Source organism: Mus caroli, chromosome 14 (genome assembly GCF_900094665.2).
Source record: "Mus caroli chromosome 14, CAROLI_EIJ_v1.1, whole genome shotgun sequence".
Lineage (NCBI taxonomy): Eukaryota > Metazoa > Chordata > Mammalia > Rodentia > Muridae > Mus > Mus caroli.
In genome coordinates, this window is record NC_034583.1 from 109,817,073 (window position 1) to 109,834,848 (window position 17,776).

Sequence of the window (17,776 nt, forward strand, 5' to 3'; positions counted from 1 at the left end):
AGCCACCCAGACACTTCACAAGTGCAAGAGTCAGCATGTGCATACACAAAGCTCCCAGACAGGACAAAGTGACATCGGCACAAGATCCATAAGAGCTTACCGGCCTCTTCCCCGTCCTTTCTTCCAACACTGTTAGAGGTGGACAGTGAATGTGGAAGACAGTGATGGGGAAACACCAGAGGTCAAACCTCTAACTCCTACAGTGGAGCAGGCCTCTTTTATATGGGTCTAAGTGCTATTCATGAGTGGAGAGCCTTGTAATACAACATCCCAAAGGCCTGACTCCTAATACCATCCTTGGTGGTGAAGAGTTCAACACACACATTTGAGGGAGACTCAGCACTCAAACCACAGCAAGAAATAAATGAACCAAATACACCCTTACTTCCTTTTCCCCACAATAAGTTTCTAGCATGTGTTAAAACCAAGCTAAAAATAAAGAATCAGATTTTTTTGCACTGGGTAAGAGAAAATTGGGTTTGAATATGTAAACTAATTAAACTCAATATTTCTTTTGAGATAGAGTCTCTCTATGTAACCCTGGATATCCTGGAACTCACAGAGATCCTCCTGCCTCTGTCTCCTGACTGTTGGGATTAAAGGCATAAACACCACCATATCCAGCCAAGATCAACAATTTTGATAAGTAAAATATTCCGGAGTCCTTAATATATGTAAGCAAAGCCTAAAAGTGACCAGAAAGACAGTGGGACCAGCTTGAAGCATGGCTGAGAGATGGAGGAGGGAGCTCGAATACAGAAGCAGGAAGGAGAAAATAAAGTCTTTTCACAGATCACTCCCACTATGGACAAAGTGTTCCAGGAACAAACCATATATACTAATTTATCCTTATAACTGTTTTATGGCGTGGTGTGCTAAAATAAGTTCTCTAAAGAAGTCAACTGCTCTTAAGTGAGACATTGTGATTGTTCATTAAAATCAGCCAATTCCCAGCTATCCTCTGCACTAAATGATCCAGTCTCACAACTGTTTACTGATGAAAAATTCAAGATGGAAGAATTCTAATAATGAAGGACTTGGAGAGAAAGGGGAGGAAGAGACATGCAGCCCCGTGGGGTTGCTGGCCATCCTCTCTAGAGTATTTACGAAGTCCTAAGTCTGAACGAAAAACCCTGTCTCATGAAACAGGTTAAAAAAAGAAGTGACACCCAGTGGCAACTCTAGCTTCCATATACACACACATACACCTCCACACATGCACATACAGAGATACACACACACAAATACACACACACACACAAATACACACACACAAATACACACATGCACACATACTCACAAACACACCCTCACCCACAGATACACACACGAACACAAACATGCATACTCACACACTCATATTCTCACACACAAACATAAATACTCACACACACACATGCACAACTACAGATACAGACAGATACACACAGGCACACACCTACAGATACACACATTCTCATACATGCACACACACATGCATACCTACAGATACATACTTGCATACATACTTACAGACAGACACACTCTCATGAATGTACATACACACACCTACAGATACATTCACACACATACAAACAGACACATGCACACATGCATACACACATGCACACACATGCACACCTACAGATAAACATATACATGCACACACATCTACAGAAACACCCACTCACACACATGCAAGCACATGTACACATACATGCACACATGCATGCTCACACACGTGTATACCTACAGATACACACACATGCACATACAACTATAGAAACACACACTCTTACACATGCAGCCACATGTATGCACACACATGCACATGCACACACTCCAGGTGCAATTCCCTGCCTCCACTTTTTATGCTTTGTAGAATGCATGTAATGAACCATACCCGCCAGTCTCTAGTGGTTTTTCATTCTCGTTGTCTCAAGCCCTGAGACTGCACTAAATCCTCCTTATCAAGTTCCATCGCTAAGTTCAGCACAAAGCTGGGGGGAGGGGAGCAGAGAAGGAGAGAAGACACAGACATGTCTGTGAGCAAACACGGGAAGACAGGCATGGGGACTGCTTTGTCCATTCGTTTGCTCTGCATGTATTCGCATGGTAAGCAAGGGCATCTCCCAGTGAGACCAGCATGCCAATCAACTGCAGAGAGTCGGTTTAATGGCATGTAAATATGCCATACTAGTGGGAGGTTTTTTTTTTTTAAGCAAAATATTTTTTTCTCCTTTGAAGGGTGAAGAAAAGAGAACGCCCTAAAACATCTGCAAGAGTCAGAGCACCTCAGGACGAAAATTCCTACAGTTGTTTCCTCTTCTTAAAGTCCAAAAAGCAAACTTTCGTAAGATCTCTTTAGCCAAAGAAAGTATTGCTTCCACAGAGCTGCATTCTACATTTCAAATGACTCAGGACCAATCTTATTTTCTCTCTAACAATGATTTAATCAAATAGGCAATTCTTCATGAGAAGCTACCCTTTCATTAAAAGGTACCATGAATGTCTCAGTTAATCAGCCAGCTTTCAAGCTATAAATCAACATTCACAATTTAAATGTATGAGGTCTGTGGAGGTTGATTTAGTAAGGCAAGGCAAAACCCACTCACATCAAACTGCCTTCAGTTTAGTTCAACTCGCAGAAGTCCTTCCATATGTTATTAGCTTTCTACTATATAACATATTTCATGCATTTTAAAATCCAAATGATAAGTAAATATTTAGATTTGTTATTAAAGATAGTTTTTTCCATGTAATATATTCTGATTACAGTTTCCTCTTCCCCTGCTCCTCCAAGTTCCTCCCCACCTTCCCTCCCATCTGGAGCCATACCCTTTCTGTTATGATTAAGGATATTTTAAAAAACATTCTTTCCTCTGTGCTGACTGGCTCTTGTGGTCCTGAAAAGTGCTCTGCAGGCTTCTGAGAGGTAGAGGAGTCTCAACACTCTGATACAGCTGTGAGCTACAATAATGACTGGTCCAACAATAAACACCCATGGGTGCACTCCTGTCGTGAATGTTATGGTGACCAGCTGCTTTCTGAGTGGGTTTAAGGTCTGCTCTATGACAGAAAAAGATTCAGGGTAGAACAAATCTGAAGAACAACTCATGATGGGAGAACTAGCAGGCTCCATGGCAGCCACTGCTACTGATACTCAGCTAAACAACATAATATCAAATTACCTGCTAAATATGTATCTCTATACCCACAGAGTTTGTATCTCTCTATCCACAGATTAGAGCAGCTCCCAGAGTTCCTCTTTGTGCAGTGGGCGGAAGTTATACTTCCACAGTTGGTCAAAGTATAGAATGCTAGAGTGCTCAGCCACAAATGAGGCATGTATGTCAGTGCACAAGCCCTACCAAGGCTCAGGGACTGTCTCAGAAGAGGGGTAGAAGTACTGCAGGAGCCAAAGGCCAGAGAGAACCAGAACAAACCAGTGTCTTCTGGTTATGGCAGGAGCACTGACCACACTTGTGAATCCGCAGGAGCTCTGGTTACCTGTATATGAGATCAAGACAGTTGACATTCCAGTGTGGAAGTGGTGGAGGCTAATGAGTCCCATTCCCCAACCACCACCACCACCCTACACCCCCCACACCCACCTCCCCCGGGACTGACTCGATATAAATAGTTGATGGCCCTGGGGAGAGGCGGAGTCAGTTTTCTTTAAGGGTGTGGTCTCTGGTAAGTTAGCCACACTTTAACAGATGGCCCCACACCCAAGAGTACAGGAGAGACAATGGGATAAAATAGGAGGGAAGTTGCATGGGGTGGGGAGGGTAGAAAGGTTGTGTGGATGCGAGAGGAGTTAGGGAGAGGAATTAGGGGAGGGTGTATATGATCATACTTAGAGATACAAATTTAGAGGGCATTTTGATACTAGGTCATGAATATATTATACACAACTCTTGAAAAATTAATTAAAAAAATTATTCAAAAGAGTTGATGGTTTTAAAGTCAAAATATCTTCCTTGGGAGTCATTTGAAGATCAGGAGAAGGATAATATTCTTTTAGCAAAAACTTCATTTTTTTTTAAGTGAATCAGTCAGGAGAATGCTAACCAGGTAGACTGACAAAAAGCAGAGAGCAAGTGGGGTTAGCTGTAGTAGAAAGGGGAGTAGATGACGCTGTGGCCTTCGTTCTTGGGATAAAGGCCAAAACACATTTCTTGATGATAAGAAACACCCTGGTGAGCAGAGTGAAGGAAAAGTGCTTGTTTGCAACAGTGGAGCAGAGGGCACAAAGTTGCTCTAAAGCTAATGCTGGTCATGAGAACACACAGAGACCAGGGCGCTTAACAGCTTGTTACTGTAGCAACCAGCAAACAAAAATTCTACTCTGGGTTCCCCATGGACCATCTCCATGAGCTGGGAAGGGGCAAAGACTGGCCAGTAAGAATCAGGGGTCATCAGGAAAGGTCCAGTCCCAGGCTCTTCCCAACAAAAACTTCCAAAGATTGCTGATCCCAGAAAAAGTACACTTCCCTCAAATGTAACTAATCGGAGGACCAAAAGGAATTGTCTCAGGAAGCAGTCGCAGTGTCCCATGGTAGGAAGAGGGGAGAAGAAAAACAGCCTCCACTAAACACTCACCACCCAAAAGCAGATGCCAACAGTGAGCAAACTCTCACAGGCAATTTTTGAAAGTTCTAATGAGCCGATTTGCTCCTCCCAAACAATTCGGTATACAAACACAGGGAATGAATAAAGGCCAGCCAGCTCGTCTCAGAAGAACGAGGGACACCACAAATTTGCCAGTAAGTATGGAAGCTGCATAAGGTCAGAGAGATGCTAGCTAGGCCACCAGAGACAATGATGGCTAAGGGGGAAACTGGACACAGAATTTGAGACATTGCCTGGCACATGCCTTTAGTCCCAGAACTTGGAGGCAAAGGCAGGTGGATCTCTGTGAACTGCAAACTAACCTGGTCTACAGAGCAAGTTTCAGGACAGCCAGGCTGCACAAAGAAACTCTGTCTCAAAAAACAAACAAAAACAAAAGAAAATTGGGGACATCTGAAACCTATCAAAATGATGCAAAGGAAAAAAAAAATAAAGCTAACAATTTCCCAAAATAAAAGACATGTTGAATGTACACAATAAATGGACATCATATCCCAGGAAAAACTGACCTACTGTGTTCAGTATTATTACATACCCCAACTTACTGAATTTCCAAAATAAGAAAATAAAGCTTTGAAAGCCAGGTAAATAAATTACTTCCAATGGAAAAATACCCAACTAATTCAGACATCCCATAGCAACGATCGATTCTGAGAAGCACAAGAACATCACAACACTTTCAGGAAAAGGAATGAGCACAAATTATCTTATAGACTGACAAACAGAAAGACAATGTCCAAAGCCTGACGCGCGCAGTGAATTCTGGGAAAGTAGCCACCCACACCAGCCTTCTCGGGGTGCTGCAATTGTGGCGGGTGTGTTCCAGCCTTCTCGGGGTGCTGCATCTGTGGCATGTGTGCGTGCGTGCATGCGTGTGTGTAAGGGGTGTGGGGTAGGGTGGGGGTGGAGGTTAACAAACCACAAGATGGCTAACAAAGCAGCAAAACCTGTGAGAACAGAGAGAACCTTGTGCAGGGAGAACAAAGGCAGAATCAATGCCGACCGCTGATATTCTAACAGCACAGAAGTTGAAAAACAGGAAAGAAGAAAGAAGGCAAGAGGTGGCACACGTTACTAGATTTGAAAACAAACACAGTGTTGGTAGAGATCGATTCTGAGGACCTTATAATATCTAATAAGTACGCAGAACGTCTGCGAGTCTGTGAACGTCAACACAGACATAAGTAACTCACAGGGCAAACACATATTTACAAGAGAAAGTGAAAATTTGATTGGCCAGAAGCTAAGCCCTGGGCTGGGGATACTCCAGCTCAGTTTGTGAACTCTTGCCTAGCAGGCGTGAGACCCAGGAGTGTGGGTTCACGAACCCAGCATCATCGCTAGTAACACACCATGTTTAACTGATTTGTTTATTTACTTAATTGCATTGAAAAGTTGAGCAACATACATTCAACGTTTGTGACTCAGACCTAAACTACTAGTATGGAAACTAAAGATGCCTGTCATACTAAAAAATGTAAACGGGACAATTCACCTTTTGTTAAAAGAAAAACATTGGACTCCAAAGCAAAACTCAACTCAAAGCGCATTAAAACAAAGTCTCTCAGAAAGTCTGAAAATTGAGAGGCTCAAAGGATGAAGATTTAAAGGTCAAAGAAGGAAATGGGGAATGGCTTCAACTTTGTGTCAGATTAATATTGGACAAAAAGCACAAACTGTGACAAAACAGCATTCTGGAAGGAAAAAAAAAGACACCATGGTTTTTAATATATATAAGCCAAAACATAAAAAGCTATTTCAGAGCATATACCGAAATCCACAGCTGTCAAAAGCTTCCATGATTTTCTAGATATTTGGCCCCTGTTGTGGTGTCAGCCATACCCATAGTTTTTGAGATGTGATTTTCTATTTATAATTAGCTATATGTACTGGGAAATGGGACCAAAAGTCTCTATCCATTAACATTAGGGACCACTGCACACAGATGAAAGATCTGGCTGAGATCAGCTACAGAATAAAGGTAGATGTCTGCTCTCTCCACAATCCAAACCCCACCTCCTGTAACAAACACAAAGCCAGGAACACTACTAGAGCATCCTCTGTAGACGTCTGGTTTTCACCCTTACAAACAGGGTCTGTATAAAAACCCTCATGCACCTATCATCATGGCATGAACATGAGCTGCATCTGGACACAGGCCCACCAGTGTGGCCTTTTACCCTAATTAGTAACAGTTTAAATGGGGCCTGGGTAAAGACACCTGCCACCAACCCCGACAGTCTGAGTTTGATCCTGAGGACCCACACAGGGCCACCAACTCCTGAGAGCCACACTCTCACCTCCACATGAACACTTTGGCATATACATATATACCCCACCCATCAACCCCTACACACACACACACACACACTTAAAATTTTAAGCACTTAAAATTAGTTCATTAATAATATAAACATGATAAACAGCTTTCTAGGGGTGTTGTAATTAATGACACCCCTAGCAACACGTAAGATTCTGCCGATCCAAGTCCTCACATTCATTCAATATCAATAAATATTGTCGCTTGTACTTTAGATTGGATTATTCTAGCCCAAAAAATAAATAAAAATGAAAACATTTAAACGGAGCTGGATTACAGTTTCAGAGGTTTTGTCCATTATCATCATGGCAGGAAGCATGGAAATGTCCGAACATGCTGCTGGAGAAGGAGCCGAGAATTCGACATCTTGATCCACAGGCGTCAGGAGACTTTGTACCACCTTGGGTGTAGCTTGAGCATAGGAGAACTCAAAACTCACCCTCACAGTGATGTATTCCTCCAACAAGTCACATCTCCTCAGAGTGCCACACCTTATAGCCAAGCATTCAAATACATGAATCTAAGGGGGCCATTCCTATTCAAACCACCACAGCTACTGCTCATCAATCAAAGCCACAGGAGCATGAGTCCACCAACCGTTTGTGAATAAATATTGCTTCTTTAATCTATAACAGCCCCAAACTGAAAACAACCAACTAACCACCAGCAGGTACAGCAATAAGACAGTGTGATACATCAAGATAATGCTTACTGTTCAACAACTTTAAAAGAATGAGCTATTGAGACGGGTAGTAACTTGAAGGAACGTCAAAATAATTGTCCCGTGTAAAAGACAGCAGAGAAAAATGTCCAGCAAGTGCAGAGAACCGGTGACTCTCTGCAGGCAGGAGTGTGATGAGACCATTACAAACAGGAATGAGGAGATGTTGGGGTGCTGGGCTTGCTTGTTCCTCTGATCTTGGTGATAAACCGATGGCTATGCACATAGGCCAAAACAGTCTGTATTTTACACTTTCAATATATATTTTTAACTGGTGCCGGCTCTAACTCAATAAAGCTGCGAAAATGGAAAGGATGCTTTAATGAGTACTTTCTAACTCAACAGTGTCTAATGGCGCTCTCTCTGTTTGTGTCTCTGTCTCTCAGTCTCTCTCTATCTCTCTCTCTGTCTCTCTCTCCACCTCCCTCAACATTTTTTCTCATCTCTCCTAAGGTCCGTGAATACCTCCTATGTCTCTAACTCATCTAACATCTCACGTTAACTGCCTCGTGGGCTGGTTATCATTCGCTGGGCATGATCTTGAGCAACTCCCTTAAAAACAAAGCCAACATCTCCAGTCCTCCCTCAGCACTGGAAAAATTCCTTGCACGTAGTAGACCCCCCACAGACCCTGAGTTGAAAGATTCATCTCCAGAGAAACATAGTTTGTGTTATATTTCAGAAGACAAATTATAGGACTTCCTCCAACTGCCTTGATCAAGCTGATAGAAACAAATTCCTAATTTAAACTTAAGCAGCGCATTGCCAAACACAGCAATTTCTGATGCGGGGGTTATTAAAGAGTCCAAACACTCCAATAAATCATGTGTGACAAAATGTGCTTTGGGGCCAAGAATTAGAGGAATTCTCATCATAACCCATACAATTAGCCAGCCTGGCCAAAGTCAATGTCTCAGGAGGAGCTGATTTGTAAATGTTCTCATTTGTTTCTTCATCTGTTTGTTTCTGGGCAGCCATCCCAAAATGTGTATGAACAAAATGAAGCAAAATGTAACCCCCCCAAAAAAGTCACGGTTCCAAAATAAGTTAGTATCTCAGTTTCAGAAAACCTAGTGTTCGTGCCAAGGTTTTGATTCCATTCTATAACATCACCATGGAACTGTTATTACACAAGGCCCCAGCATAGGAAAGGTAGAATTGGAAGCAAATATACATTTCTAGTTGAAACCCACTTATGTCTGTAGCAAATCCCCCACAACACCTGAATAAAAGGCTTTGGAGACTCAGTCTTACCTGAAAGCTCCTATCACCACATCTAAACCTATCCTGAGAATCTCTCACAGACCAACAGGTGAGTGAGTTTTATTGGAAAAATTCTGGACCTCTTTCTCATGCTGTCTTTGGCAGTACAAAGAGCCAGCCTCAGATGCGGCTCTCAGCTAATATCAACACATTTGCCTTCCCAACAGAGTATTTAAAGACTTGGGTTGGGTTTTCATGAACTTTGGGCAGAGCCACCATGACACTGTGATATGCAGGAAACTTGGGTTGGAATACCGTGCAACCATACCTTGTGTCAACAGACCACTCAGCTACTGTGTATTCTTATCTCATAGCCACTTGGGCAATGCAGAGCTCCACAGTCTGGTCTCTGACTGGATTCTCACACCTTCTCAGTCCTACCATTTATGCTTCACCAACCCTTCTCCAGGTCCCACTCTTCCTCCTCTGCCCTGCACAGCGCCTCCTTTCCTGTAGTGGTTTGAACCGGAAATGTTACCCCCATGGGCTTGAGTATTTGAATGCTCAAACCCCAGCTGGTTGCACTTCTTGGGAAGGTTGCAGAACCTTTAGAGGATGGAGCCTTGCTGGAGGGTGGGTCATGGGGGCAGGTCATGAGGTTTTACAGCTCATAAGTACTTCCTGTGTTCTCTTGGTCTCCTGACTGCTGATGCAGTGTGACCAGCCAGAACATGGAGACCACTCTTGTCTCCATGTCTTCCCCACCATGATGGAACAGAGTCCCTCAAACTGTAAGCCAGAACAAACCTTTCTTAAATTGCCTGTCAGTGATTCTTTTTCAACAGCGAGGAGAGGAACAAGTCCAGTCTCTCTATCTTCACTCAGCCCTGTCTGGCTATGTTCATGGTCCCCATAAGAAATGAATCTTAATTTCTAGTTTCCATCCTATTTAGCAAGATTTGGTTTTAATCCAAAGTTTCACTAATTATATTGGAGCCATTCTAATGAACCATAAGATATTAAATAAAAAAACAACAACAACTTTTAAAAGCCAAACGTTGTCACTGTTCAGCTGTGCCGTTCATCCATTCAGCCCCATTTAACCATCTACCTTTCTTTCTTTTTATTTTGAAACAGCATCTCATAAGCTACTTGGGCTGGCCTTGAGTTTACTCTGTATCTCAGACAACCTTGATAACACAATCCCCCTGCCTCAGCCACTGAGGGTGACTAGTTCCTGGGATGACAGACATGCTGATGCCACCAGACCCAGTTCAGATGCCAGTCTTACTATATATATATATAGTAAATATATATATATAAGTATATATATATATATAAGTATATATATATTTATATATATATATATACTTATATATATATTGCAAAAAGTATTTGTGGGTGCCACATCCATTTGTTGCTCCTTCTGTTGCCTGGAAGTTTACCATTCCAGGTACCTCTGCAGTGTTCCCTTCCATCAGCCCCTATGGCCACACCAACTTCCACAATGTAGAATGAACAAAATATTCAGTGAGTATTTGATGCCAATGATATACAGTTAAAACTGGACAAGCAATTGGCTCCAGACGGCAAATATACCAGTCCCCACAAAACAAAGCTGTAAAGACAAACATTAGAGCCGGTCTTCCACATCCAAACGGGCAACAGAAGCAGAGAGTGAGTGCTGTGGTGCACAGAGGTCGCTGCTATGCAGCGTTCACAGTGCCTGTTCACCATGTGCCTGTTGTCACTCAGCTTATTTTGAAGGCAGGCTTCCTTCCAACCTTGGCTTTCTACTCCTGTAAATTTATTCTAACTACACCACCTCTGGAATTCACAGTGCCCACTTCACCAGACATGACTCGTGCTGGGCATAAAGCAACTCCTTCCATTTGGACATCATTCAGAGGCATTAAACAGAGAGATTCTGCACAAACCCAACACCAACATCAGAAAAAATAAAAATAAAAAGGTCCCTCGGTTATGAGTGTTTACCCACCTGCAACCTCAGTCAGCCTTCCGAAGAAGAACTAACTACGAAGCAAAACTCTAAGCTCTCGCAATGTGCGATTGCATCTAAGCTTCCTTTTATGTAATGACTTGAATTGGCTTTGCTCTACAGGTGCCGGGGAATAGCTGTGTTTGATGACTGCCATGCAGACACATGTCATTCATTCATTTAATCACCTGTGAGGTTGCAACAAAGCAGATATCATTCCTAAGACTGGAAAGATTTGTCTTTTTAAAGTTACTTGATTTCCCTCTCTGGGAAAAGAGTGGGTAACATTCTCTCTTGCTGACCACATCGCTGTTAAAGAGTCCACAGTCCAAGGAATAATTGTTATAGTGACAGGAATGAGTCTCCATTGGGACAAAGTGAGTGGGTGAGAGCGATACTTGGCTGTCTTTAGGAACAAACTACACTAGAGGAGAAGTTTGAACTCTTAACAGGTTTAAAGCTACCCTTCGAATTACCCAGTCTGTCTGGGTCACTGGACACATGATGGAAGGTCAAAAATGCCACAAGTGGCAAACAAGTGGCTGCTGCTCACTGGCTACCCCAAAAGTCTCCTGCCTCCTTTATTTTCCAATCCCCTGCTCCTGTCATATGACCACCTATTTCCCACCCTCTCATGCAACATGTTAATTCCCAGATAAAATGAAGCTGAATCTATCTCTCTATATCTCTACTCCCTCCCTCTCCCTGTCTCCCTCCTTCCATGCCTGCCTCCCTCAATCTACTCTCCCTTCCTCCATCCCCCTCTTCTCTCTCTCTCCCTTCCTCCCTTCTTCCCCCCTCTCCCTCTCTCTCTCTCCCTTCCTCCATTCTTCCCCCCTCCCTCTCTCTCTCTCTCTTCCTCCCCCCACCATATTGAGATGCTAACACTCTATGAAGACTGAACACATCAGGTTTTATATAAGCAAGACACTAACTCTGTTTTGTGAAGATCCACTACTCCTTCAGCATAGCTTAGCTTATCCTCACTAATAGCCTATGCAGGTTCATAGTAAAGCTAGGACTATAACCTAAGCAGTCTTGACTAACATACCAGGGTCATATGTTATCTATCACACACAGAAGAGTCAGGATAGGCACCACCAAACCAAATCTTAAGCAAAAAGCACTCAGATGAAAACAAAAACAGATATATGGGGGTCGGGTTGTACCCAGTCCTGGGGTCCAAAATCTGGACCCTAAGAAAGACTCCAAGAAACACAGACAGCAGCCCTGTGCCTCAGATCCAGATTAATTTAACATAACGGACAATTTTTTTTTAAAGCAACGAATTAGGGGGAAAAATGTGTTCTGGTTGCTAAGCAACGTCAGTGTGAGGCTCTTTCTTTACCGTCAAGACCATTCTCGCCATCTTCATGGACAAAAGTCACAGAGACCTTAGCAACAGGCATATATATAGTTGTGACATCAATAGACAGCAAGTGAATTTTTCCTGGAAATAGCAAGGAGCAAAGCAGCAAGCACTCTGAGTCCCCAGGTAACCACGCTGAATGCCCAGGTGACGCTGTCTATTCTGAAGCACAGCTGTTTCCCTGTACAAACAAGTGAAGGGGCTCTTTCATTGATGTTAGAATAGAGGTAGAAATTTTGCAAAGTCGGGCAAGCTTGGTTCTCTTCCGAGGTCCGGAGGGGCTTAGCGGAGACCCCACCCAGTGAGTTCATTGTTTGCCTGAAAGCAGAGGAGCTTAAGCTAAGGAAGAATCCTCTCTGTTCCCCCTCTTCCTGAGAAATGGATGCTTTGTCCCTATGGTAGCTTTTTAAGATCTTACATCACTCCAGTGTCAACCAGCAGCAAAGCCAACAGTAAGCACAGACAAAGTCACATACTGGGAACGCCCTGGCTACTACCACCAACACCTGAGCAGCAGAGGCTCTCACCTTACACACACCATCCCTTCCTCCTTCCCCTGTCAGCTTCACTTCATCTTCTGAAATGCTCACCTGTGTAGCCCTTACCCTACTGTATCCCCGACTTCATGATCAAGATCTCCAGCTTCCTTGAACCTCATTTATTGCTATTTTCCTCCATCTCTAAGCAACCTCCCTGACAGTGGACCAGCGTATGCTAGCAAGCATTGTCCCAGGTACAGTGCCTCATGGACACCACTTGTCCTGGCTTGAATAAGGACGTAGGATGATCCCTCCATCAGGAATCCAGAAAGTATCTCAACCACAGGTTCCTGATCACCTTCTATGTGCAAGACGATGCTCAAGAAATGTGAGGAATATTTGAAAAAAAAAAATACTGTGATTCTTGAGGAAATACAGCCAACACAAAAGAAGGTAAACCAGGCCATTCATTTCACGCAACGTTGTCCTTATGGAAATATTACAGGAGACAATGAAGTCAGGCAAAAGGGGCAGAGCAAAGAGGCAAAATGGCCTCGCCCTAATGCCAAGACCTAATCAAAATAATAACCATGATTTTAGGAGGTTTGGAAGAAGGGGTTGACATCAGGACCTCAATGTACACGACGTGTACATCTCAAGTATGAGGAGTTCTGACAAGTGTCACGCATCGCTGTTCTTCCTCCCTGATGATGAAGACACCCTTGGCTTTACAGAAACCTGTTTCACACCCCAACCCTCCCACAGTGTCCTGGAAGTGACCACACATCCCACACAGAAGCAGAGCCAGAGCTCAGTGAAGAGCCGTGCTCCATCTCATCAATGCCCCACTTGGGTGCCCTGAAGCCACCTGCTTTCCATCTCCTGATAAATGGTTTTTATAAGCACAGTTTGCAAAACACATCTTTGCAAAGTTTGGAGAGACTATAAACTTGGCTTCCTCTCTATCGATCTGTCTTGCCATAATGTCCCTGAGAAATTAAATTGTTCTGCCAAGACATACACTTTATGAGGTTTCATATGATTGCCCTGGACTCTGTTATTCTCAGGAGGCCTCAGAAGCATAAAGATTTGCTCAGCATTTCTCCAGACAGAGAAGAGCACCCTCCAGGATCTCATCCCTGCTAAAAATCAACTAAAAACAACAAAAACAATCCTCCTTCAATTTTATGGAACATGATCATGCTTGGACTCCCTGTACTACACAGGAAGATGGTCAAGCAGGGAAGGGATGTGACAAATTGTGTGACAGGAAGCAATAAACCCTGTGGTCTGGGGAGTCCTGGAGCCAATTCAGACACATATAATATAACTCCATCACTATTCTCTCTTAGATCTTCCAAGTTCAGACATCTTCTTGAAAGTACTTGGGGCAGAAGCTAACCACTTTTTGAGTAGCTCAGTTTTGAAATTGGTATTAAACACAAATTCCCGTTTGATGATACAAGAGCTTTGTTTTCTGTCTCATTTCTAGACTCATGCACTCAAAAGGTAAATTAAAACTCCTAGCTAAGTTCAAATGATTTGGCAATCTTGATGGATTACAGTTTTTTAAACAATTCTAGTGTTTTCCTGATTATGGCTTTCCTCTTTCTTACCCTTGAGTTTTTCCCACATTAAAATGTGTTAATCTGAGCAGCAAAACAGTCTTGCTTCGAACAAGTATTTTCTGAGAACTTAACATAAACTGGCAGTGTGGGACTAATTGATTTAGGAGGAATACAAATATGTTGATATGGTGTGATGCAGTGTGGTACGAAAGAAATAAGGTGAGAAGGAAATGATCTTTATCCTTAGTAATATTACTGTTTACTTGTGAAATAATACCTACCGGTGAATGAACTTAAGGACATTTAAACTGTTCAGCCCTGACATAGACAGAGCAAAAGATCAAATGAACAGTACTGAATGTCAGATGAGACTTGCATAGACCATGAAGTGTTCTTCCTTTCAAATCTTCGCTTTACAGTTCTTCAAAGAGAGAAACCACCTCTGGTCCAATCTCAAAATCAAGTCCAAATGTGCTTTGTCGGTGACATCTTAGTCCAATGCCTTGTTTGGTTTCAGTCATTCTTTTTGGTGAGTTTGCATTCCTTTTCTTGATGCTCCGTTAATATTGTTTGTTAATTTCGCTTTGATTGTAACTAACTAGTAAACACCATCACCCATAATGTGTCTTGAAGGCCTGCACCAAGGGCTCCTCAGGATCCCTGAAACAATTGATTTCATCATCAACTTGTCACACTTATCATCGCCTAGGCAGACAGTCTGAGGAAGGGACTATCTTGATCAGGCTGGTCTACGGGCACATCTGTGATGTCTTGATTCCATTAATTGATATGGGAAGCTTCAGCCTAAATGTGGGTGGTGCTGGTCCCTGGGTTTGGGTCCTGGGATATGAAAGGAAAAGAGAGAGCTGACCTGGCAAGAATGAATGCAAAGCATGCTCTTTAATGTGGGCATGACTTGCTGAATCAAGATCCTGAAGCCTTGACCTCCATCCAATGATGGACCAACAGCCAATATCAAATTAAATGGAGACATACTTGAAGCGATCCCACTGAAATCAGGGACAAGACAAGGATGCACACTCTTCCCATATATATTCAATATAGTACTCAAATTCTAACTAGAGCATTAAGACAATATAAAGGGATCAAGGGGATGGCAAAGAAGAATTAAAGGTATCACAATTTGCAGATGATATGAGAGTATACATAAGAGACCCCAATAATTCTACCAGAGAACTTCTCCAGCTGATAAACAACTTCAGCAAAGTGGCTGGATATAAAATTAGTTCAAGTAAATCCGTAGCCTTCCTTTTTGCAAATGATAAACAGGCTGAGAAAGAAATTAGGGAAACGCCTTCGCTGCTGTGTCCGCAGCCATGAGTAGGCTCGGGCTACAGAAGAGGCTTGCCTCTAGTGTTCTCCACTGTGGGAAAAAGAAGGTCTGGTTGGATCCCAATGAGACCAACAAAATCGCCAATGCCAACTCCTGTCAGCAGATCAGGAAGCTGATCAAAGATGGGCTGATCATCCGCAAGCCTGTGACTGTCCATTCCCGGGCTCGTTGCTGGAAAAACACCCTGGCCCGACAGAAGGGCAGGCATATGGGCATAGGGAAGAGGAAGGGTACTGCCAATGCTCGGATGCCTGAGAAGGTGACCTGAATGAGAAGGATGAAGATCCTGCGCCGACTTCTCAGGAGATACCGGGAATCCAAGAAGATTGACCGCCATATGTATCACAGCTTGTACCTGAAGGTCAAAGGGAATGTGTTCAAAAACAAGCGGATTCTTATGGAGCGCATCCACAAACTGAAGGCAGACAAGGCCCGCAAGAAGCTACTGGCTGACCAGGCTGAGGCTCGCAGGTCTAAGGCCAAGGAAGCACAAAAGCAAAGCGCCGGGAGGAGCGCCTCCAAGCCAAGTAGGAAGAGATCATCAACACTCTGTCCAAGGAGGAGGAGACCAAGAAATAATGCTTCCCTCATCTCTGTACATAGCGGCCTGGCTGTGGCCTCATGTGGATCAGTCATTAAAATAAAGCAAGCCTTTCAAAAAAAAAAAAAGAAAGAAAGAAAAGAAATTAGGGAAACAACTCCCTTCACAATAGCCACAAATAATATAAAATATCTCAGGGTAACTCTAACCAAACAAGTGAAAGACCTGTATAACAATAACTTCAAGTCTCTCAAGAAAGAAATTAAAGAAGATCTCAGAAAATGGAGAGATCTCCCATGCTCATGGCTTGACAGAATGAACATAGTAAAAATGGCCATCCTGCCAAAGAAAAATCTATAGATTCAATGCAATCCCCATCAAAATCCCAACACAATTCTTCAAAGACATGGAAAGAGCAATTCTCAAATTCATCTGGAAAGGCAAAAAACCCAGAACACCGAAAACAATTTTTAACAATAAAAGAACTGCTGGGGGAATCACCATCCCTGACCTCAAGCTTTACTACAGAGCAATAGTGAAAACAAAAAACAAAACAAAACAAAACAACAAAAACAAAACTGCATGGTATTGGTACAGAGACAGACAGGTTGATCAGTGGAATAGAATTGGAGACCCAGAAATAAAACCACATACTTATGGATACTTGATCATTGGTACAAGGTGGAATCTCAGGGTAGTTTTGATTTGCATTTCTCTGATCACTAAGGATATTGAACACTTCCTTAGGTGCTTCTCGGCCATTCGAAATTCCTCAGTTGTGAAAGCTTGGTTTAGTTCTATACCCCATTTTTTGATTGGGTTGTCTGGGGTTTTGGTGATTAGCTTCTTGAGTTCTTTGTTGAAGTTTTTGAGTTCTGTGGACTGTATTTCTATTTTGGGTATTAGGTCCCTATTGTATGTGGGGTTAGTGAAGATTTTTTCCCAATCTGTAGGTTGCCGATTTGTCTTATTGACTATGTCCTTTGCCTTACAGAAGCTTCCCAGTTTCATGAGGACCCATTTATCAATTTTTGATCTTAGAGCATGAGCCATTGGAGTTCTGTTTAGAAAATTTCCTCCTGTGCCAATAAGTTCAAGGATCTTTCCTACTTTCTCTTCTATTAGATTCAGTGTATCTGGTTTTATGTTGAGGCTCTTGATCCACTTGAACCCCTGAGCTTTGTGCAAGGTGACAAATATGGGTCTATTTTCATTTTTCTACATTCAGACAGCCAGTTAGACCAGCACCAATGGAGACTCCTCAGAAAATTGGAAATAGATCTACCTGAAGACTCAGAAATACCTCTCTTGAGAATATACCCAAAAGATGCCCCACCATGTTATAGGGGCATGTGTTCCACTATGTTCATAGCAGCCCTATTTGTGATAGCCAGGGGCTCAAACAACCCAGATGTCTCTTGACAGAAGAATGGATGCAGAAAATGTGGTTCATTTACACAATGGAATACTACTCCACTATTAAGAACGAGGACATCCTGAGTTTTGCAGGCAAATGGTTGGAACTAGAAAATATCATCCTCAGTGAAGTAACCCAGACCCAAAAGGACATGCATGGTATGTACTCACTAATAAGTAGATATTACACCA

General features: G+C 42.7%; 1 pseudogene; it reads left to right on the forward strand.

Annotated features, from left to right (window-relative positions):
- Window positions 1–15,610: 15,610 nt before the first annotated feature.
- LOC110309757 lies at window positions 15,611–16,206 on the forward strand (annotated as a pseudogene).
- The last annotated feature ends 1,570 nt before the right edge of the window (window positions 16,207–17,776 follow it).